This window comes from Semicossyphus pulcher, unplaced genomic scaffold (genome assembly GCF_022749685.1).
Source record: "Semicossyphus pulcher isolate SPU_LCO1_2020_fin unplaced genomic scaffold, fSemPul1.0.p SCAF_14, whole genome shotgun sequence".
NCBI lineage: Eukaryota > Metazoa > Chordata > Actinopteri > Labriformes > Labridae > Semicossyphus > Semicossyphus pulcher.
In genome coordinates this window covers 19,040,801-19,064,357 of record NW_027211648.1, presented here as the reverse complement: position 1 = coordinate 19,064,357, position 23,557 = coordinate 19,040,801, and the positions used below count along the sequence as shown (strand labels likewise).

At 44.2% G+C, this 23,557-nt stretch overlaps 1 protein-coding gene across 1 annotated transcript in view; it reads left to right on the top strand.

Annotated features, from left to right (window-relative positions):
• LOC138590840 (AT-rich interactive domain-containing protein 1B-like) overlaps positions 1-23,557 on the top strand; it is a 195,261-nt gene that overhangs the window by 110,087 nt on the left and 61,617 nt on the right. The window lies entirely within an intron of this gene.

The window sequence follows — 23,557 nt, the reverse complement described above, 5'->3', positions numbered from 1 at the left end:
CAGCTCCTGTCGCCTATCAACAGGTAGCCAGCGAGCGAACTAGCTATCATAACTAATGTCATGTAACTTAACATATTATATTAAAGATAATTTGTTTGATGGCCCCGTTCATTTATTTTAACATTTGTAGCGCTAGCTATTCAAGTGATATGAAACAGTGTATTCCTCTGCCGTTTAAGAGTTTGCAATCTGGTTTGAATTGGCGCGCAATAAAAATCGGGATATGTTGGGCCATGAAGGATGCACCCAATGGATCCTTCTCGGCCCAGGAAAAGGAAGTGCATTTGTTGGCTGCATCTGAAGGAGCCTTCGGAATGGGACAAACTTCGACATGCCGCAATCGGCCTTAAAATACGTCCCCCTGAAGTGGGACACAGCTAGTATGCTTGTCCACTCCTACACAATCAAGAGGAGGCTATTCAGACACAACAAGTAAAACATCTATGTCCCTTCAAATTTGCTAAATTTATATTTCCATTTAACTACTTTGTTTTGTACTGGGCATTTTACCTCACTGTCATAGGACAAAAAAAGTCTGCTTTGAAAAAGACAAAGCCATACAACTGGAACAGTTACCTCGAGTTTGATAAGTTACCGTAGCCTACACTGTGTGTGCAGGCTAGCTTCCACCATAGTTAGCTTGATAACCTTCAATTCCTTCAATTCCTAGATAAGCTGCCCTAGGCTAATGTTTGGCTAACTTCATAGAAAGTACCGCTTGTGTTTTCAGTGAAGTATATCCCTTAAAACAGCTGCATGAAACACAGGCTGTAAAAGTGAGCTGAAACTGTAAAGTTGTGAGCCTTAAAACCAAAACAATGACTTGCTGTAACAGACAAAAACAAATAAAACTTTGTAGAGCTGGAGGGAACTTCAAAGTCAGGTGATAATTCTCTTTGAGTGCATCACAACAAGCCTCCCTCGTTGATACAGAAATAGAAAGAAAGCAGCTTTAAGGATGTGGTTACCTACAGTAGCAGAACCTTACATTTACACCTGGCTGAGATACAATCACAGTGTAAGCTTGCATTAACATGCATTTTTAATGTCCAGGTTAGTTATCCAAATACAGACTGGATGTTAACACAAGGTGTAAATTGTGTCATGTGACACTGAGTCAATCTAGGTTTTGCAGATGGGATCAATTGTGTCATTTAGAGAAATGTCTTTAGAATGATTTTTAATTAAAATAAAGACAGAGTGCAACATTAAATTTAGAAATGTGAAATGAATTGGCTCAACTTTGCTGGATTCCCTTTCCTCCAGGTAATATGTTGTGATCTGTTTTAGCTTAAGATTGTCCTGAGCAGGCCACCGTAAGCCGTCTGACCCTTAATGGTCAAAACAATTACCAACTTTAATTGTGCTGAAACGCCTCAGCCCTCTTATTTATTCATGTATGCACCTGCTTGTGTTTCATTACCGCTGTTGTTTACTTGCATGGCCAGAGGTGACAAATGATAAGATCTCTTAAGTGAGTGCAACCTCTACACACACACACACACACACATTTTTTTCCCATCTCCCGCACTTTATCTCTTGATTTATCTTTCATCACTAATTTTTCCATCCCTCCATGCTCTCCCCTCTTCTCATCTCTGTTTCTATATCAAGCTTACTTTGCCTTCTTCTTTCCCTCCTTCATCCTCCCCTCCCTGCACTCTTTCATCCTCCTCTCTCACATTCTCATTGCAATTTATCCGGCTCCTCTCTATTCTGTCCCTCCTTGGGAGACCACGGAGGCAATAACCAGAGCTGTGAGAGGGTCACTGAGGGTGAGTGTGTGTGTGAGTGTACTCTCTAACCGTACGTATGAAATGTGTCCTCCCACCAAACCACTACAGCCCGGCTTTAAGTGTGAGATTTAGAAAATGGCTTTGTCCTTCATGTACGTTTCATGTATATGGGGCATTTGTAAGATGCAGGACCAGCTGCAGAAGGTCCATGCTTCCTTATTTTCCCAGCTGTAATAACTGACGGCGGGTTTCATATGTTTCAGGGTCAAAAAATTAACTCAAGCCACCAAAGACATAAAATGTCAGAGTAAATAAAAACAGGAGGATTGAGAAGGATAGTCACACACCTGTTAGCCGATGCCGGTCGCGTTCTTTGCATTCACGCTTGGCGGCGGCCTTGGATTTCAGTTAAAGTCTTAGCATTAAATCAGTAATGGTATGTAGAATTGGTATTCGCTTGACTGTGGAAGGGGGTTTGGGGAAAAACAGGCGGAAATTGAAAATGAATGTGAACTGCATGATAGTCTGCCTCTTTCCTCTCTCCCATTGTTCCCTATTCTTCCGTCTGCCTCCCTTCCCATGTCCCCATCTCTCTTCCTCCTCTCACTTTCCTCCCCTCTTTCTCTCCCTCTCCAGAGGGATTTGACTCTAACTGGCCTTGGCGCCCGTAATGAAACCAAATCTATTTAAAGCCAAAAGCGATGCAAGTTTTAATTTCCTATTCCAGACTTAACCTTTTTGGCTGCGCTGCATTTTCACATCCACTTAATAACTTTTTACCCTCCTCTCCCCCCTACTTTCATTCTCCCCATCACTCTCACTCTCTGTCGCTTCCTCTCCTCCATCAGCCCCCCTCAATTTCTCCGCTTCCCATCCCCGCTACCCCTCAGCCCCCACATTGCTCTCAGTGGCGAGGCACAGGCTGCCTCTTCAAGGGCAATATCTGTCAAATGATTCCCCTGTGAAATTAAGACAGAGGCCATGAGAGAGGAGAGAGAGGGGGGGGGAGTAAGGAAGAGGAGGGAGGGGGGTGAGGAGTAACAGGAAGAGCTGGGGGGGGGGGGGGTTCGTGAGGAGGTTGTACAGTCAGGTGGAAATCCTCCTCTCATCTCAATAAACTCAGTCTCATCTGACGGGGGGAAATTACAGCAGTTTAAAGGAAGCTCTGGCAGCACGCCTCTCTCTCTCTCTCTCTGTCGTCTGTTAAAAAAAGAACCGGACGATCCGAGGAATGAAAGGCTCGGGGAACAGGGAAGGGAGACAGAGAGAGAGAGATGGAAGACTCGTCTCTTGTCTGTTAATGACCGTGGACTCACGCTGTGTGAAGATGTCTTTTTTATGTGATGTGTGGGGTTGTGTTTACACAAAATAGTAGAATTGAAAAAGCTCATGTTGAGAGCTTTACTGCGAGCGTCATATAATCTTCTGTCAAAATATCTCATTATAAAATCCGGCATGCATGCTATACAAATGTCACAACTTTGTCGTTTTGACATTTTTTTATTAATAAAGTTGTGATATAAAGTTTGAAACAACACTGAGATCACACATGACCATATAAGGAGATATAAGAGGAATACATCCTGCATGTTTAGTGCTTCTTCATGTGATGTGTAGTAATGACAGCAGTGTGAATAACATTAGGGAAACAATCAGCAATGTTGCCTGATCCTGAACGCACCCCTCTTCTGTTGTTTAGAGTTTGATCACATGCTCCTCTGTGCTCACAGCAAACACAGCGCCATCTCCTGTCCAACTCCGCTATTACACCCAACACACACTGGTCTGACTGCGCTCCACAGCAGGTCGTGAGGAAACACACACTTTTCCTCTCACTGTTCTCAAATAAAGTTTTCACTTTTTTTTTTTTTACACCTGCCTTGGATTTACACTCATAGTGAATCGCTTATATCTAATTATTCAATATCTCAATTATCAGAGCTGATAGCCTCACGGCACACAGCGGGAGCTTAAATTTACAGCCCTATTCCATAAATGTCTAAAATGAAATTAACTTTTTACAAGGTGTCATCTGTGGCTTTTAAGTGGTGAAATTGAAGCCCCCATCCTTACACACGCACACACACACACGGACCTCATAATGAGAAGCCATTATTAGGCCGTGATTGGAGCCAGGGTGCCGATATTAAAAGTGGCAGGAGAGGCAATATCACCTCAGTGTCTAATACGCTCGTAGATATGTCATATATTTTAAGACAGCTGCTCCGCTATTTATAATTAATAGCAATTTAGTCCAAGCAAAAATTGGAAGACGGCTAACAGAGGGATCTTGTTCTATTAAGTGCAGATTCGGAATCAATGTCAAAGTGACATTGTGCAGTTTTTGAGTGGGTGGTCCAGACTCTACAGAGCTTATATAAATACCACAAAGCCCATATGGTGTTATGTGTGTTTTTGCAGGGGAAGGCGATTTCCCTTTGATGCCGTGTAAAAATAAGTGCAGTGCAAACAGAAAAGAAATGAAGTTGGCCTCTAAAGACACATGAATAAAAATAATCTGTCTTTATTCTCATGCCTCACAGTCATAAATCACTCCTTCCCAAATGACAGCCTTATACACGGCGTATCAGTGTGGCAAATGGCTCTATCTTATAATAGCAATGTAGCACATAGCAATATTATCTGCTGTGGAGTATTGTAGTGCATGTGTCTCAGCGCTGTGCCCTGGAGCGCTCGCCAGATTACACTGGCCCAGCGACAGTCTTATAATAAGACTCGCCCATTAAATCATATCAGCACTGCTTTTTATAGGCCAACACCTCAGCTACGACACTATGAAACTGTCTATCACACAGAAATGCGCGTGCCTGCATGTGTGTGTGAGGCAGAGACGGTGAGGAGACTGTCTGGGAGGAGACGCGTGTGTGTTTTACCAAACGTTGCTGGCGTTTGAGCTGCTCGCCGCGGCATCTGACAGCGTTTCATCTTCTCCTTTTATTAGATCAGCCTCGCGCCGCTGTCACCTCTCCTTTCCCTGTGCTTACATCACACGCGCGCGCACACACACACACACACACACGCCCTCGCGCACACGTAGCCGGGGCGACCATTGGCTCACGAGGCTCCTCGAGGACGTTCTGGTTGGTTAGCCGGTCTCTGTTCCGCCGGGGCCGGGGGAGGGAGAGGGCATCCGGGACGACTTTCCATCTCAAGTCGCAGAGTGAATATGCAAACTGGAGGGTTGGCTGATGTGAGTGATGAAGCTGAAGGAGTGTGTGTTGATGGCAGATTCATAGATGATGGTAGAACGCCTTCTTTAGATTTGATTTGACATTTCAGCTGCCATGTGCCACAATTCTGTCTTCTTCGTCCTCATAACAGGGATCAAATGAGTTGGGGATGCCAAATGGTTCACCAAAAAACTACTCACAGGTCACATTATGCTGCATTTTTTTTGTGTCATTCAGACTACATACAAAACCCAACATACAAATGGTACAGAGATGATATGGAAGGATTCACAAGGAAAGAAAAGAAGAGGGACTACCTCCCTTAAAAAAAAGGGAAAAAAACAATCAAAACAACAAACAAAACAACACCCCAATAGTCACACATCAGTATATGCATCTACACATACACTTATCATATGTACCCGTATACTGCACCTTCTTGCACATACTCTATACCCTCTAATGTGCTACACCTCTAACACAGGCCATAAAGGCCTTCCATATTTGGCTAGTTTTGCTTTGTATGTCATTTACCAGAGCAATCATGATTTCAAATACAGCAGTCTCTGTCAAAAGTTTAAGCCACAGACTCTGCTACTGTAGTGTCTGGTGGCACAAGAGATTTGTCACCTAACAAACATAACTTGGGGGGTTCTGGAAGAGGCAGTTTAATCCTGAAAGGTAGTACCCTGGGGCATTCCCATAGAGCAGTGGTTCCCAACCTCTTTCCTTGGAGCTCCGCCCCCTGATTGTATCTAAGAAAGGCTGAGCCCCCCTCGCCTGCACACACATACACCAAAACAATAAGGTCACTCATTCAAAATCTTTATTGGCAACAAGTATCTTATCTTATCTTATCTTTAGTTATTATAATAAACACTCCGTTTAGTTTAATGTAAACATGTGGACCAGGCATTTCTGCATGCATGTATGAATGTATGTCAAAAATACATCTGTGTGCATACATACATGTGTGTATGTATGGATGAATATATTTTTTTAATAGTTGAATAGACTTATCAAGATTATCAAGTATGTGCTTCTTTTGAATGATTTTATTTAACGTGTGCAAATCTAATCCTGCGAACTCAGTGCAGACAAAGCATCGCGCACCCCCAGCGATCTTTGTTGCCCCCCTAAAGGGGGGCCCAGACCCCAGGTTGGGAACCACTGCCATAGAGCATGGAGGATTGTGCCCACCTGTTTATTACATTTCCAACACCTACTGTCCTTGGTTAGGCCCAAACAGTTTCAAAGATGTAATAAAAAATATATATGTACAGTTTTATAATGGATACATTTACTTCTTGCATCTTGTGTAGCCCATCCGACATTTGAGAGTCTTCCCTAATCTCACTTCAAAGATCCTTTGCCATATTAATCTCAGGCTTTCACATGTAGTTTGGGGATTTGACATTTTCCTATAGAACAGTGAAACAGAGCGTTGAGTACATGGGGAATTTAGAAACTCCTGTACCCCATTATCTTTTTGAGACCAATGCTACGCTACTTCTCAGCTGTTAATATTTCCAGAAGTCCTCTTTATCAGTTCGGTTACATTTTATTTTAATGTCCTCAAACAACATCCCAGTATAGGTCATTGACAACACAAATCCCTTTTACCAGCCATGTATCCCATGGAAATACCTTTTTCCCTACACAGTTGAAGAATAGCTTTGTTTGTATTGTGAAAACCTCCAAAATCTTACATGCTCTCGCCCACGCCCTCTTAGAGTGTTGTAAAATTAGGTCTTATAAAAGCAGGCCGTGTTTTTCGGCTAAACTTAAACACTACGTGTCAGCAAACAGCAAAAACAGGAATAAATCTGTGCTGAAAAGTTTTCTATTTAAAAATCCAAATGTTTCAGATGTCATAAGGCCTGTTAGATAAGTCGCTAAGAGCATATTAAAATAGAAAATTCAACTCTGGCTCATTTCAAAGATTAAAATAACCTTTATAGGAATCTTTCTAAAATTGATCACTAAAAACAAACATCACTGAAGCAGTTAATTGTCAGAGTTGTTTAAGCCTGTAGACCTTTTTTTCTAAGGGGACACAACAAGATGAGTAGATTAGATTCTGTGGTTTTGACTTAACAAACTTCCCCCCCTCGACACCCGCCGTGCTGTAAGTATCTCTCTGTCTGTTGTCACCGCAGCATCCCGAGCAGAGCTGTCATGTCACATTTGTCATCCGTGATGGATGACGTCGGCGTCTAAAGCAAGGAAGAGTTAAAGAAGCGATCTCGCAGAAGACACGGAGCAGCTCAAATTCTTTTGGACAAAGCAGATTGACGTGTTTTTGTTCCCCGCACTTTATTCGCCGCCTTCTGAGGGACGTTTTTCTGTTCGGCTGCGTGTTTGACGTGACTCGCTCGATTGCGGCGGTGCAGCACTGAAGTTAATTCAAAGGGTGTACGTGTGTGTGTTCCTGACAGCTTTGTGATTTCTTTCCATATCCTCCATTTTTTTGTTTTTTTTTAGATTTGCTTGTGTTGTCACTTTTCATGACATTTCTCCGTGTCTCACTTTGTTATTTCTTTAAAATGTGGAGCTGGATTGTTCTGCAAATTACTGTACGGCACTTGGAACAAAATGCATTTTTTGGGAATGTATTATTTTGCAAATCAAATGTGAGCGGACTCTTTAATTGTCTGTAATTGCTAAGACGCTGCTGGAATCACACATGAATATCTATCAGTCTATAAAGTCCTCAAAATAATAAGATGATGATACATTTCCAAAATCCAGCTAACGGAAACAAACGATTCTCACAGTGGGACATAATTGAAATGAATAATTGCGTCGTTGTTCACACTCGTTTTCATGCTAATGCACACTCCATATATACTGCACATGCACACGTATACAGACGGAATCAACTGTCAGACAGACACAGAAACTCACACATCGATTCTGATCCTGAAACATGCCGCACATACAGAGTAATGTAGCATACACGCGTAGATGAACAGACGACTAGCTGACAGGCACAAACACACACACACACACACACACACACACACGCAGCATCCCAAGGCCTCTCCACGTCTCGGTTAATCCAAGCCGTCAGTCAGCGCTTCGGGGCCTGGATGCTGCCCGTTTGATTGTAATTGCAAAAACCGGAGGCGGACGAGGGAGAGCCAGGGATGTCAATAGACAGGTGGAGGGACGGTGGGATGGAGGGATGGATTCCTCCTGCCTACCCACAAGTCCCTGCTCAGCACGCCGCATGACTTTGTGTCAGCAGTTTGTCTTGTGCATAGCTAATGACGGCTGGACGGAGGGGCGGGCTCCAGTCTGCTGCTGCTGCTGCTCTTGTTCGATCTCTCCGTCTCTCCATCCTCTGAATCCCAGACAAATGAGATTTTGCCTGAGGTGGATGGAGGGATGGTGTGTGGAGCGAGGCCTCCGTCCGCCTGTCTGTCTGTTTATGAAGAATTCTCATAAGCCATAAAGGACCCGGAGGTTTTTATCCACTTCTTCTCGCCCCTTTCTTTAACTTCCTCTCCCTTCATTCTGTCTCATTTAAGACGGAGGCCATAGTAACTAGCAGTGAGTCGTTCTAATGAAGAAGCAGGCGGAGGGAGGGAGGGAGGGAGGGAGGAGAGGGGAAGAAGGAAAAAGAAAGCGGAGGAGAGAGGGAGATCAGGGAGGCGGAGAGGGCAAGGGCATCCAGGCAGACTGAGCGGCTGGAAATCCAAAGGATGAAAAAAACAATAGACGGAGCAGGTTTGAAATGAAAAAAAACCCAACAGCTTCTCCAATTAAGGAGAAGTTTTTGTTTTTTTTTCGTTTTGTTTTGTTTCTTTGGTCATGGACAGTCAGTCACACTTGCTTTTGTTGAGTATGTGATGAATTACACCCCTCCACTCCTTCTCCTCTGCCTTTGTTGTGGTGGAGCTCCAGCCGTTTGTACCTCCTACAATATCTTTTGCGCTGTGAATTCTCCATGCCTGTTTACCAACCGGGCTGCTTTTGAACTGGCAGAGAGAAATGGCTTTTTGAAAAGTCTCTTTGATGGTGAGCCCAATTTGTTTTCACCGCTAAAAAAAAAGTTTGTTTGAACGCGATGAAATGCGGGCTGACGTCGACGGCGGGGCCTGTCCTGAGAGGGCTGCTGCATCCCGGTGTGACTCTTTCAGTGTAAGAGCGCGAGTGTGTGTGTGATGTGTGTGCCAGCTATTATGATTTGATTAACCTGAAATGAGAATTGTATTGTCTCTTTATTGTTCCATCGGCCCACTGCCTCCCTGATTGCCTATCTGACTGTTTGTCTAAGTAAATACAAATCCATTTAAACACCCACAAATGTGCTATAAATGTACATTACTACATCATAAAGACTTATTCTTCTTTATGGAGGGGAATTATTTTTTTTCTATAAACCCTCTCTGCTGAAAGGTCAGAGGTCAGGGGCATACACAAAAATTTGCTGGAAGCTGTCATTTAATGTCTAAGTCATCATAAATATGTGCATACAGAATAAAACATTTGCACTTCTATGTGTACTTTTAAATATAACATATCCAAATGTAGCTCTGCCAAACCCGAAGTGTGTACAATATGTGAATGGATAGATATCCTTCTGTGTGCATGGATGAACATATTCTTTATGTATAAATTAGCTGAGTGCATTTTAAAGGCAATTTTTTTTAAGTGCAGAGGACCTTGATATAGTTATGTCATATTATGTAACTATGGTGGGTAGAGCAGGCGTCCGACATACAGAGGCCACAGTACTTTATTCTGCGGCCGCAGGCTTGACTCCCGCCCTTGGCCCTTTGCTGCATGTCATCCCCCACTCTCTTCTCCCAATATTCCCTGTCTCTCTTCAACTGTCCTATCAATAAAAGGAAAAAAAAGGCCCAATAAAGAATCAGAAAGAAATAGTAAGTAGGTATTTGATGCCTAAAGCAAAGCCATAGGTGCCCCAGTTATTTACATACAGATGTTTTAACTATTCCTGATCTTGTATGAATCTGCAGTGCGTAAAATTCCAGCGCAATTTCCACACTCTACAGAACTTATATCTTATATCTGATCGGCACCTAGTAGTCAAAATAGTTAGTAGTAATCTACCATCCGTTATCTATACCGCCTATCCTGTTCAGGGTCACAGGGGGGCTGGAGGTGTTACCAGCTGTCACTGAGCGAGAGGCGGGGTTACACCCTGGACTGGTCGCCAGTCAATCACAGGGCTGACACATAGAGACAGACAACCTTTCACACTCACGTTCACACATACGGGCAATTTTAGAGTCACTAATAATCCGAAGGAGCATTTCTTTGGACTGTGGGAGGAAGCTAGAGCGCCCAGAGGGAACCCACGCATGCACAGGGGGAACATGCAAACTCCACACAGGAAGGCCCACTTCATCCGAACCGGGGTTCCAACTTGTAACCTAAGTTTGTCAAAACCAGACCTCAATGGGGAAGTAATCTCCATTCATCACAGGATGTTGCGACTGAATTCAAATACAATCAGATGGAATTTGAAGAACACAGAGAACAAACGAGTGTGCAGAAAGGTAAGGTGATCAGTGATCAGGCTTTCTTATTTTGTGATTCCTCTAGCTGGCGTTCATTTTACAGCACAGTATTTCTTACGATACACCGATCACAACCACATATCTCCGAGAATTCCACCATTCACGTTATTGATCAGCGGCGGGGGCTGATGGATTACCCAGGCTGACGCTCTGACAGGCTGCACGTCCAACGGGGGGAAGATTTTCGCATCGCACCGATCAGCACCAGACCCCTCAAACCAGACCCCCTCCCCACGAGCCTCCCCTCTCCGTCCTTTTGATCTGAGTCATTTTGACAGTGATGCATAAGTCTTTGCAGCGCAGGGCTGGCTGGCAGGAAATGCCACAGATCCCCCGAGAGTAGAGGAATGGGGGATTAAAAAGCGAAAGACACCCCCTTAAAAAAAGGAGTAAAAAGGAAATCAATGTTTCCTCCCTCTGCGGACAAGCAGAGCTGTTAAAGGAGGCTGCCACTCTGTAGTCTTCTCCCTTCAAAAGACGCTTTTCTGTTTGTGTTTAAACTCTGTTTTGTCTCAGGTTCGTCTGCTCTGCCCCTCGCCTGCGATAGACTGAAGTCCTGTGTGGAGGTTAAATGGAAACAAATCATTACTCTCATCCCCTGTGCTGTCTTTGCCTCCCTCCCCGCCCGCTCCTTCCAAGCTCTAACTTCCTTTCTTTATTTCTCGCCACTTCTATCAAGGAGAAGTGAATGGCAACGCGTTTCATCTGTGCTAAAGCGACGGTGGGCCTGAAACACCACAGAGGCAAGCGCTGGCTAACATTGAACCGGGCTGGGTAGAATAAATACAAAGGCAAGAGGGAAAAGAAAGCAGCTGGGGAAACACAAAAGGATGGAGCTGCAGATGGGAGCTAACCTTGCCTGGGTTTCTCTGATGTTCCTTTACACACACACACACTTACACACACTTCCTCCGCACCCATTGCTGTCAACCTCTCTTCCTCTCTCTCTCTTTCTTTTGCTCTCAAGTCATCCTTTTATTTGTCGTGTTCAGAGGACAGCACCAAAGCATCTGAGGAATGAGAGGTTACAGTGTATTAAAGGAAATGTTGTTTCACAAAAATGGTCATTCCCCTTTCAGCGGGAAATACAGAGGCTGAGCAGAGACGGCACTTCAAAGCTGCCCAGAAAACTTCCCATGAAACGACTTTGATTTTCTGCATCTGAAGGGACAAGCGGGGATTTTCCCCCTGGTGTCTGGGAGCCGTCTTTCTCGCGTTGTTCTTGGACGTTTCCTTTTTGCTTTCTGGCTGTATTAAAGGAATTTAATAGCTCTCATGCAAGAGGTGCAGACAGGTGAAAAACATGTTGCTCCACACATTTGTATGTGAGCCTACAATTTAAAATGGGAGTTAGCGCGTTGCTGCGCATGGGAAGAAATTATTCCTTTACACAAAAACATCCACTGACAGAATTTCTGGCATGAAAACCAGATTCATTGTTGACATTAGTGATCTTGAACCCTCAAATCTGGCTCATAAAAGCAGCGACACTGAAGAGGAGGTCATTATTCATGCCTTTTAAATGGCGAGCAATTAACATTTGATAACATTTGAGAATGAATGGCATCCTGGAATGAAACCCATCATTCATGTATTACTTTTTGTGCTATTAAAAGTCCCTCGCTGACCCATTTTGATGAAAGATATCACATAGAAATAATACGTCGGAGGAAAATAGACTCAGAAAGTCGCTACGTGCAAATTAGAGAGGAGAAGGGGGCAGCGGAGAGGAGGAGGGGCGGGGAGCGTTGGAGGAAACCAGAGAGAAGTTCGGCTGCTTGTTTGGACGTGTTAGTTTGAAGTGAAGAGGCTGCACTCGGGTGGACTGTCTCCCTGACGCACACATACACACGCATGCATCCAACCCCGCGCGCAACCTCTCCCCCCTCCGCTCCTCCGATGGCCCTGTCGGTGTGCCAGGGCGGGTGATTACCGACGCTCTCCCCCAATTATGGGCTGATTATTCCGCCGCGCTCTAATTGACTGGGGAGATATGCAAATGGCTGTCATTTGGGATGATAAAGGATGCGGGTGCTGGATGCCCCCTGCATTATTTAGCCTCGGCTGTACGCAGCGTGAAGGATGTGGCGTGCGCTTTAATTGCTGAGGAGAGAGAGGTTAAGCTGAACGAGCAGCTGAATTAGAAATGAGGAATTTGGGCCCTTTATTTATTTCTTTATTTTGCTCCTCTCCTTCCATCTCTCTCTCACACACACACACAAACACACACACACACACACACACACACACACATACACACTCTCTGTCATGCGCCATTTTTTCTGTCCTCTCCTGGGTGAGTGGAGAGGTGAGGAGGGGGTGGGTGGATGGCGGGATGTCATGCTGGAATGCCATAAATAAAAACATTAGTGGAACCAATACGTGCAGAACAAATAGGGTGAGTTAGTGTGTGTGTGTGTGTGTGTGTTAGTTAAATGGGAGGCGGTGATTGGTCAGCTTGAGCATCAAAAGTCAGTAAAACATTTGAGGACTAATGAAAAAAAGACGATAAGGAAGCTCGGACAAATTTAAACACACTTCCAGACGGAATACCAATGACCGGACTCGCCGTGTCAAAGGTCGCGCAAGTTGCCAGGTGGAGATTGTGGCATTCAATACCTGGTCGCACAAAGAGGGCCAACCTCCATCTTTCTTTAGCCACTTAAAGGCTTGTGTTGGATGTTTGAGACACTTTACTGCCATTGTTGTTGCTTCAGAAACAGTGGGGGGGCATTAAGTGAACACGGCCCGCTGGCTAAGTACTCCTAGCTGCTACAGCTCGGCATATTATCAGGGGGAATCGGAGTGAAACTCAACACTAATCCCTCCAGTTTGGAGACAAGCAGCGCCAGATTTGGGCGTCTCTAACAGCTTAGGGGTAATAGGGCCTCAAATGTCCCTTTCAATGTTGCCCGCCCCATATCTCCACATTATGAGAGGCTTAAGAGCCGGGGCAGTTATCACTCACTGAGCCCCCTATCTTACAACAAGCAATAATTGCTAATGCGGCGGAGTTACTGTTAGCATTATCACCAGATTTAGCCAATCTATTGGAATCCTGAGTCAGGTGTCCGCGCGTCTGTTTGACCCCTCTCGCCCGACTCCAGGACCGCTCGGAGTCTTTTCAGCTCGTTGCCACTGGTGGAAAACAGAGAGAGCTTTCTTTTCCTCTTATCGAGATGCTGCGGTATTATCAAGAGATTGTCTGGGCTTTGTGAAGTGTGCAGGAGCAGAATTGAAAAGAAAAGCACAATTGCTTTTCAGTGCTGCTGCGGCTCTCCGCTGCACAACTTTGGGAAGCCCTGAACATTTTGTTCTAAGGCTGCTTTTGTTCCCGATAACAAAAACAGAGAGAGAGAGCAAAAAGACTGCCTTCCACATAGTGTGTTTTTCTAATCACAAGTAGTTCCTCTCTAATTGTGAACTGCTGTTTGTTCAAACCGGCATTTTGCTCACTGATATAGGATTGTTTCAAATGAACACTGTACATGCAATTATTTCTTGGCCCAGTATCTAAAGCGCCTATTCATTTTGATGCTTACACCATGTCTAAACAAGAGGCGTAGACGAGCTACATGTTAGCAGAGTGGCAGCAGCCTCTGTGCTCCATGTGCGTCTGCACAGGATGTGTTCACTGTAAGGAATTTCACTGTGAAATAACTGTAAAATACTGGCAGCAGAGACACCAGCATTTTACAATGCATCTACTGTAATGTATTTAAACTCTTGTACTATTTAAAATAACAAGTTCGCTCAGCTCCTCCTTGCCACGCTCTAGCTCTCAGAGACACTCGGGTGATTCCAGGTCCCCACTCCATTTAGAAAGTCTTCCCGCTTGCAGCGTCGACTCTTTACCGGCTATCTTTCCGCTGGCTTCAATAGAGTCTAAGGATACCGTAGGCCTACCTTATTTACAGAACTGTTCAATAAAAAGGTTGGGACACTGCTGTTAACTTTGCTGTTAGCTAACGTTAGCTAACATTGCTCGAGCTTAAAGAGCTTGCTTCGCCAATTTTAGCAACCTGAACTAGCAAAACTTTATCTGAAACAACACAAAATGCCAATTTCGGGAGATAAGTGTAACATCACGTTACCTCCTTACATTATTACCTCATTGTTGATGCTTTCATTTCTGTATTTCTTGTATTTTGTTGGTGTGAAGCACTTTATGACTTCTGTCTCAGAAAAGTGCTTTTTTATGCCTTTACTTCAGAGAAAGGACAGCGGATAGTGGTGGAAATGGGGGAAGAAAGAGTGGGGACGACACGCGGCAAAGGGCCGAGGGCTGTAGTTGAATCCGGGGCCGCCGCATCGAGGACCGTAGCTCCTGTATATGCCCGCTGATTTAACCGCTGAGCCAAACCGGCATCCAGAAAACTCCTATATAAATAAAATGTACTGACTTACTTACTCCTTGGCTGAACTCCCTGTTGACTGCTCTCACATCCACGCTGTGTCGACAACAAGTTACTCTCAGGAACAGCCACACATCACTCCAACGCATATTTCCACAGCTTGACAGGAAATACTGTTTTATACTGATTAAATATTTCCTGTTATTGTTAACTGAACACATTAACTGTTCATTTACACGCAAGAAATGAATATTTAACAGTAATTTATAATTATTATGAAAAACTGGTAGATACACCGTAAATGTAGTTGTAGGTCACCTGCATTGAGGAGCCCAATACTTTACTGTAGTTATTCACATTAAACAGAAGAAGTTAAGACCTTGTAGAAGCAGAGCTGTGGTCTCGAGTAGCTCAGTCGACACCTTATGGAAAAAGAACCACAAGCATTTGCAGTTTGATTGCTGCATCAAACCACCTGCAGTAAAAATGTGTCCTTTAAAGAACTGAAACAAAAGTCTCGGCTGCTTGTGTGCATGTGGGAAAATAAGGCAAAGTTTGAACTTCTATCTCAAACTCGTGCTTTTCTTCTTTCACGCATTTACTACTTTGTTTGTTGTACAAGTGCAGCATGTGCAAGACTTAGCATGCCCCCAAGGAAAGGCTGTCCAAAAGTGCACGGCATTATCCCTATTTGCACGATTCATTGCATTCAGACCTAAGAGACATGTAAAATCTTTGGTGAGAGATCAGAGAGGCTTTGTGATTCAGGAAGAAGCTATGGCGCTTGGGTTTTCACTCTGCCTTTGAGTGTGGCCATTTGCAACGGGTCGAAACGCTTCTGACTTTCTGAGTTCATAAGGTGCAAGGATGCTGGGAAAGGGAACCTGCTAGAGGGATACTGTAACATGCAATAATGTCCTTAATACTCTGTTACACTGCGAGTGCACTCTCCACGTTACATCTGACGAGATAGTGTGCCACCTGTGGCCGTCTTGGGTTCACTTAAGCGAGAGACATTTGGAAACTTTAGGCACTTTCGACGGGAGCATTCAGCCTCCGAGCTCGTGGCACAACACAGACATCCATGGGTTGGCACGTTAGCATATTTAAGTGCCTGCTGGGTGCTAGCCTAAAGCCCTCGTGGGGTTCTTTGGCAGGCCCGAGGCTTGCCAAACATCTCCCCTTGGATGGCAAAGAGTGCCCTTGCCTGTATTTGGAGTATCTCTGCCTTGTGCCTCCTCTCCTCACTGAGGATTTAACTCAAAGGCCCTCAGGAGGTGGCAGAGACTCTGCTCGAGAACTCTTATCTCCACACACATTGGCTCCCACATTTACATATCCCCGCTTTCACACAAACACACACATTATCTAGCAAAGACATACGCCGTCAGGGCACGTTCGCACTCTTACGTACAGTTATTAAAGCATTTGTGTAGATGAAGAGGCCTGCGTGTTAGTAAGTATCAGTATTTTATAGTGTAGTGCTTAAATCGTCATAAAGTCTATCAATTCTCATCATCATCACCAATTATCATCATCATTTCAGCCTTGGTAGGAATTCCAGCTGATTGACATGAAAAAAGAAATGATGGCGTGGGTGTTGTGTTAAATCTCCCTCCGCTAAGTCTCTCTCTGCGTCTCATTTCTCTTCTTCTTTCTGTACTTAATAGCACTTAGTGAAGGGTATTACAGTTGGTGCTCTACATGGGGCATCGCATTAAAACCCTCTTTCACACATACACACACACACATTGAGCAGTCCATTTGGATTCATTTGCATGGCATTTCATTTGGATTTTGCCTCAATCGCCGGTTTGGGGGGAGGATAAAAAAGCATCTTTGTGTAATAGCGTTTCCTCTCAGTCTCCAGTGCGCCATAAAGATAGAAAGCACAGCGGCCGGAGCCGATAAATGAGTGCAGTGCTGCCACGAGCAGACCTGTCCCTCAGGCCTACAAACGATAGCTGTTGGAGTTAATTACAGTTTACATCATCATATTTACCCAGAGAAGAGAAACAGAGATTAAAACTCGCCTCTGAGCCCACTGAGGTGTTATTTCTCTATATACTGTACCGCAGTAAAGCGGACTACAATCGTCGCTATGTGTAACATTATAATGGATTTTACTCTTGACCCGTGTAAACACAGGTTCTATATATACTCACAAAAACATCAATACTCAACGGAAGCTTAAATAGAAAATAACACTGAAGGATTGCTTCACATTTTTTAAAGTCTGCTTTAAAACAAAACTACACAGCTTATGTTTAATGACTAAAAAGAGATTCTTTGGGTCAAACAATGTCAAGCCCTGAGTGTTTAAATATACAGTTCTGAAGCTGATATTAGGGTTCAGCTGTCAGGGTTATAGTGTCATATCAAGTGTGTGTCTTCCAAAGAGTTTTTATACAAAAAATCCCTCTTTGTCTTTTCTGTCTGAGCTGCAGGAGACGGATGGTAACACACACAAAAAAAACTATAGAGACTTTAGGGTGCTGGTTAAGCTTGCACATCCCATAAACAGAGGCTATAGTCCCCCAGGTTTGACTCCCACCCTCGGCCCTTTGCCCTTTGTGTCATCCCAACTCTCTCCTCCCCTGTTTCAGACACGATCCACCGTCCTCTCTCGCTCATTAAAGGCCAAAAAAACTAGAGATATGATTCAAGCAATCAATCTCAAGACACTTTACGAAAAGAGCAGGTCTAGACCGTACTCTTTGTTATATTAATACCATGTACACAGAATGACATCACAATCACATTTAGTTGGGATGTTTTCATGGCAGTATGAAGAGAAGGAACCATTACACCCACCAAGAACTTTTCCAGGGAGCTCATACTTACATCAGTACTTTTTTACAGAGACAGAGCAGTTCTGAGGCATTGGATAAGAAAGGACGGATCATTTTCCGTAGTCTTTCCACTTTTCCCTAAAACAGTTGGATGTTCACGTTTCAGATTAGCCGGCATAAGTGGAGCGTGTACACTGAGAACCATGGATGCACTTATTAACATGTCACCAATGAACCAAACGAGCATGTCTTTGGGCTGTGGGAGGAAGCCGGAGTTCCCAGAGGGGAACCCACACATGCACTGGGAGAACATGCAAACTCCACACAGAAAGGCCCACTTCGTCCGAACCAGGATTCGAACGAGGAACCTTCTAGCTGTGAGGCTACAGCACTAGCCACTGCACCACCGTGCAGACCTGTATTTTAATCAGCAGCCAAAATGCGTGTGGTGCACTCAGCTGCAAGATGTTGCTGTTTATGCTGTCAGTGTCAGTACTCTGGGCACCTCAAACAAACTCCATTCACCATCTTATTAATGAGGAAAAATCAAACTAGAATGAACTGCATTGATATATAGAAAGACCAGCAAAAAATTAATTAAACTTTTTGTTAAATTTTTGGTTAAACTATTATAAAGTTTTATTTATCATTTAATTATAACAGTCCTGTCCCTACAGAAGGGAGCTACTACAGTAATAATTGTATTTCCTTGCTGCAGAGCTACTTTTTCTTTTTTTTCAAACTCTAATCAGATAAATGAAACCTATCAATCAAATGTCAAAGTGAATCATTGCCGTCTTCTAGTTCTGTGCAGTGTCGTGCCATAAGGGATGTTGTTGTTGAGTGTTAGCGCTCACAGTGCTCACTCGCCGTGTTTGAGTTTGTGTTTCAGGCTCTAGTTAGCTGGCTAGCCATCTGGTGCAGAGCCTTCAGCATTACTTTCCCTCTGACTGTGGCAGACAGGGAGCGACGGAAAAATAGATACGGATGTGAGAGAGAGAGAGAGAGAAGTAGCTAGTTTCTCAAGTCGCTCTCCTTTCCTGTAGCCCACAGGAAGCTGCAGCCATTGGCTCCTCCCTGTCTAGACAGAGAACCACTTTCGCACACACACACACTCTCTCTCACACATGCTTGGTGCCTTCTCCCATAGCAACTTTGATTAATTCCCGGTGTGTGGTGAGAGGAGACAACATCAGCACCATGGTCAGGGGAAAAAGTCCCACAGTCTGCTGGATGTGACAGCTTCCTGCTTCACACTGATGCCGCATACCCTGCTGGGGTCTGTGTGTGTGTGTGTGTGTGTGTGTGTGTCTGAGAGAGAGAGAGAGAGAGAGAGAGAGAGCAGGTCAGTAGTATGAGTGAAAGATGGGGTTGGGTGTGTGTGTTTGTGTGTGTGTGTAGCTTCATCTGTCCCCCCGGCCGCATCAGTGCTCAAGCATGTCTCGCTGTGACAGCCCAGCATCCTGTGTGCCTGTCACACACACACATTCAAACACACACACACACAAAACGAGAGAGAGTACAGGCAGGCGCCAACACCAGTGAGGTGAAGGGTCACAAGCGACTGCCTCTCCAATGTTGTGTGAAATGTGTAGACGACGGTCTCGGCCCATTATGTGCGTATATGCGACAGCATGTGTGTGTTGTCTTGAGGTAGGCGGGGGGTATCTCAAAGTAACTGGTTATTATCACCTCAATATTTTTCTTATTATGACAATTACATGCTCTAGGAGCGAATTAAGCGATACAGGACGCCAAGCGGGAGTGGTTGACAGCTATTTGGAGACTCAATGCACAGAGCAATTTGCAGCCCCGAGCCAAACAAATTGGATTTGGGCCACTTTGGATTGGGGCCCCAGATTGTTGGGCGTTTGGATCCTCCGACCGCATGGCTGCCTGGCTGGTTAGCTGGCTCCGATTCTTTACACATGACGACGGAGCAGACAGTTAGCCAGGTAACACAATACTCTGTGGCCCTTGACAAGGATTAGGCGTACATGTGGAGGATGTGTGTATGTGTTGATAAAGGCGTTACACCGAGGGCACATTGTGAAATGACTTTTTTAACGGTAGTGTTTCAGCAATCATAAGTTATGATTATGGCTTTATTGGGCGTTTACTATTGACGTTTTTATAGCCCACGGGTGTTAAGCTTTTCCACCCTTTCATGTTATATAGTGCTGCTACTTTTTTGGTCTTGGGCCACACAGCTGTGCTCAAGTGTGTGTATAATCCAAATGAGCCTAACAGCCACTAAACGAATTACTGGTACGCATTTTCCCACCCCTAAAATGCCACTGGAAAAGCTGGCAACAGCACCCAATTAGGTGAAATGCAATTATTCCCATCCATTCACACAATTAGCCTGTGGGTTAACAACCTAGCTGTACAACGGGCTAGCTCTGGGTGTTTTGGAAAAGTCATTGCCATGGTTACACCGCCTCCAACGGTAACCCCTTCATGTCAAATGGCACGCACCTAGGGCAGCCAGTCGGTCGAAAATAACTGTCGGCCCGATTGGTGGAGGCAGCACATTACATCACTCAGCTCAGAATACTGGGAGCCTTGATTGGCTCAGACAGGGAGTGGTACCACGGGTGAGGAAGGAAGGGAAGAAGAGAGGGAGGAAAGCGAGGGTCCCATGTGCTCAGTGGAGCGAGGGAAGATAATGCCAGGCGACAGACTGGCAGGCTGGCAGAGCGGGTGGGCACTCACAGCAGCATGATGGAAAACAAAGGCTTTGTGTGTCACCGCCGAGATCGCATTAACCAAAACAAGCAGCCGTGGACCGACTGCCACTCTGACGCGGCTGTCTGCTCCACGAGCTGAGCTGAGCGGGGATAGAAAGGGAAGGAGGACTCTCTCACTTTTTATATGAAACAAACATGGTGCTCGGGAAATCAGAAAAAAACACACTGTTGACGCGGAATTGACTGAATGACTGAGCTGTATAAAATCAAAACAAATTCTCTCAGTCTCAGTCAGTGCCTTCAGGACACGCCGGGTTTGTCAGGCATTGTTAGAGTGGGTTTAGCGTTCTAGGATTTCAAACTTTTATAGTAAGGCTACATGGATTATAATTTCATATGACTTCATGTGTGAAAAATCAGGGTTTAATTCATGTAGTGCTCCGTCAGGAATCCACAAGAATGAACAGTATCTCATGTATTACAAGAACAACATGTTAATTCATGTAACAACTAAGGTATTTCAATCATCTGTTTTCTTCAGTGTTAAATCTGCAGTTAAACTGAACAGTCACAGCCGAGCACATGCACGGTGTCGAATTTAGGCAAAAAGTGCAAATTACATCATAATATTGGGCCTTATGTCAATACTTAATGATTGAGTTTATATGTATTATGTATGCATAAGCAACAATTGATACATGTGAGTTTACTAATACGCCACCCTTAATCCTGTTTTTCATCAGTGTGATGATGTAGATGGACAAAGTCAGCTGTATTTGCAGGGCCACATCTTTTATTAATCTGTTGCTTTGGCAACCTCAGCATTGTTAACAAGAACAGGCTGGGAAGTATTTTTAACTTTGCCAAAAGATTGTTGGCATTAACTTTAATGATCTTGGCCGTATTTTTCAGAAGGCAAAGGCCATATTGGACGACCCTCAGCACCCTCTTCATGCAGAGTTTAGACTTCTGCCAACAGGGAGGAGGTTCACTGACACTCGGAGGGCCAAATCTAACAGATAACTTAGGACATTTGTTCCATCAGCAGTCTGGTTGTTAAACAAGCTGCAGGCATTGTTGCCATTGCACGTATAGGACTGGAGTACGTATTTTATTGTATGTATGTGTTTATGTCGCTTTTCTTTTATGATGTGTATTGCTTGTGTGTGCTACTGTCGCAAACCAATGGGGACAATAACGATTTTCCAATCCAATCCAATGTCATAGTCCTGAAGAAGTGACACTTAACGTAAAATACGGAATACAAGTTGCACCAAAAGATAAGAGGCAGTCTGTTTTTGGGGGGAATCCCAGAGGGACAAAGATTTTCTACAGCTGTTTATTAATGAAAACGTGTACAAGTTATTTCAACACTATTTTTATTTTCATTTCAAACATTCAAAACACACAAATTACAGCCTAGCATCTGTTTTCGCCATTCGTTTGTAATCCTGCTAGCTACAGGTGCTGTAGCTAGCGGTAGCTGGCAGCCTACAATGACGTTGATTGTTGTGAGGGTGGCAGCTGCGATGGCGATGATGACGGTGCATTTCTGTGACGAAGCGTTAGCAACAATCAAGTTTAAAACAGCACTGCAGCATATTGTAAATAGGAGACGTTGGAGCAGCTTGGACACGGAAACAGTTTAATGCGGAGGTGTGACGTCACCGCTTACAACTTACAACTTTAGCTCGACTATAGCGCCATCGTCTGGGAAAAATACCATAACACAATAACATACCTCTCTCTGCATTTTATACTGGTTTATTTGTTGCCCTGGGATAAAGTATGCAGCCCTATTTTTAGGTGAAAAAAATTTATTAAAAGCGCGTCTTATACAACACTTTCAATTTAGCAGAATCAGAGAAGACATGAATGCCATTACAAACTCTTGAAGCACATTGTTCTTGCATTAAGTCATTCATAAAACTCTGTTAATCCTTGTACATTTCGAGTCATATTTAATGAAGCACCACATGAATGAATTCATGATAATTCATATGCACTTCCTTTAAAATGTAACCCAACTTTTTGCAAGTATGCCAGATCTTTTAATTTGACTTTTTCCTGTGGAAATAAAATCTTTCAGGCGTTTCGTTGTGAGGCTGCTTTTACTTTTATGAAAACAGTCTGACAGGCATCCTCACTTCTTCTTAGACATCTGAAGAAATGACCAGTATACATCTTAATAGCTCACCTGTAGAATTGTATTGTTTAAACATTACAGCAAGAATGCAAAAAGTGAGAAGTACTGCGGTTTGTTTTTTTCGCCCTTGTGTTTGCATGTGTACACGCCAATCACACAACCCTTGTAAAATCATTCAGGTGTATGGTTGTGTTTTTTGGATTTTTGGACCCCATATAAATTCTAGGTTGCACACAGACAGACATGATCCTGTGCTGACAGTAATAGTTTCACAGGACTCAGGTGGGACTGGAGTTGGGGGTCAACAGGCCTGGGTTAGCAGGTAGGATCAGCTGCCATACCCCCGCGAATCTTTCCCTCCCCCTCAAGCGTGCACCAGCCGGGAAACCAGGGTCACTTACAGGTGACTTCCCCCATATTCAGCTACAGCTGGGGCACAGTTGATAGTGTGTGTATACTTGTGTGTGTCCAAATGTGTGTGACGTGTAGTTTGGGAGGCAGCCATCACATCTTTTCTCTTTACCTCCACCACCATCTCTCCTCCAGCTCTATGCTTCCCCTCACACACACACTTTTATACAGTCGGTAATCTGTCGGCTGTATTGGTGGGGATTCCCTGGAATCAATTCAGGATGGGGAGTACCTACTTAGCACACACATACACACACACACACACACACAGCGTTCTTTGCTCACCACAGGGAATGAGAGCTGTAATATGAACTCACCCTTGGTCTGAATGAAAGCCCATTACAATTCATTTTCACTACAACAGCCGGTGTACAGTAGTAGCTTCTTGGGGGTAATGTTTTTGCTCCTCTGCCGTATTAAACACTGCCACCATGACTGCAGAGACTTCATCTCAGTGATTACAGCAGGTCACAGAGATGTCAGACCCTCTTTCTGCACGTTTCAAGTCAACATTTTAACCTGCAGTGTCTTACGAAACTAACGGAAATAAGGTGAATCTTTGTGATTCACTCCCTCTTTTGTTTTTTAATAGGCTTTTATAGATGATACCATCCAGTCTGTCAGCCAAACAATCACATTTCAACTCTGCTGAAATAGTTGCAATAGAGCTGTTTTATCACGACA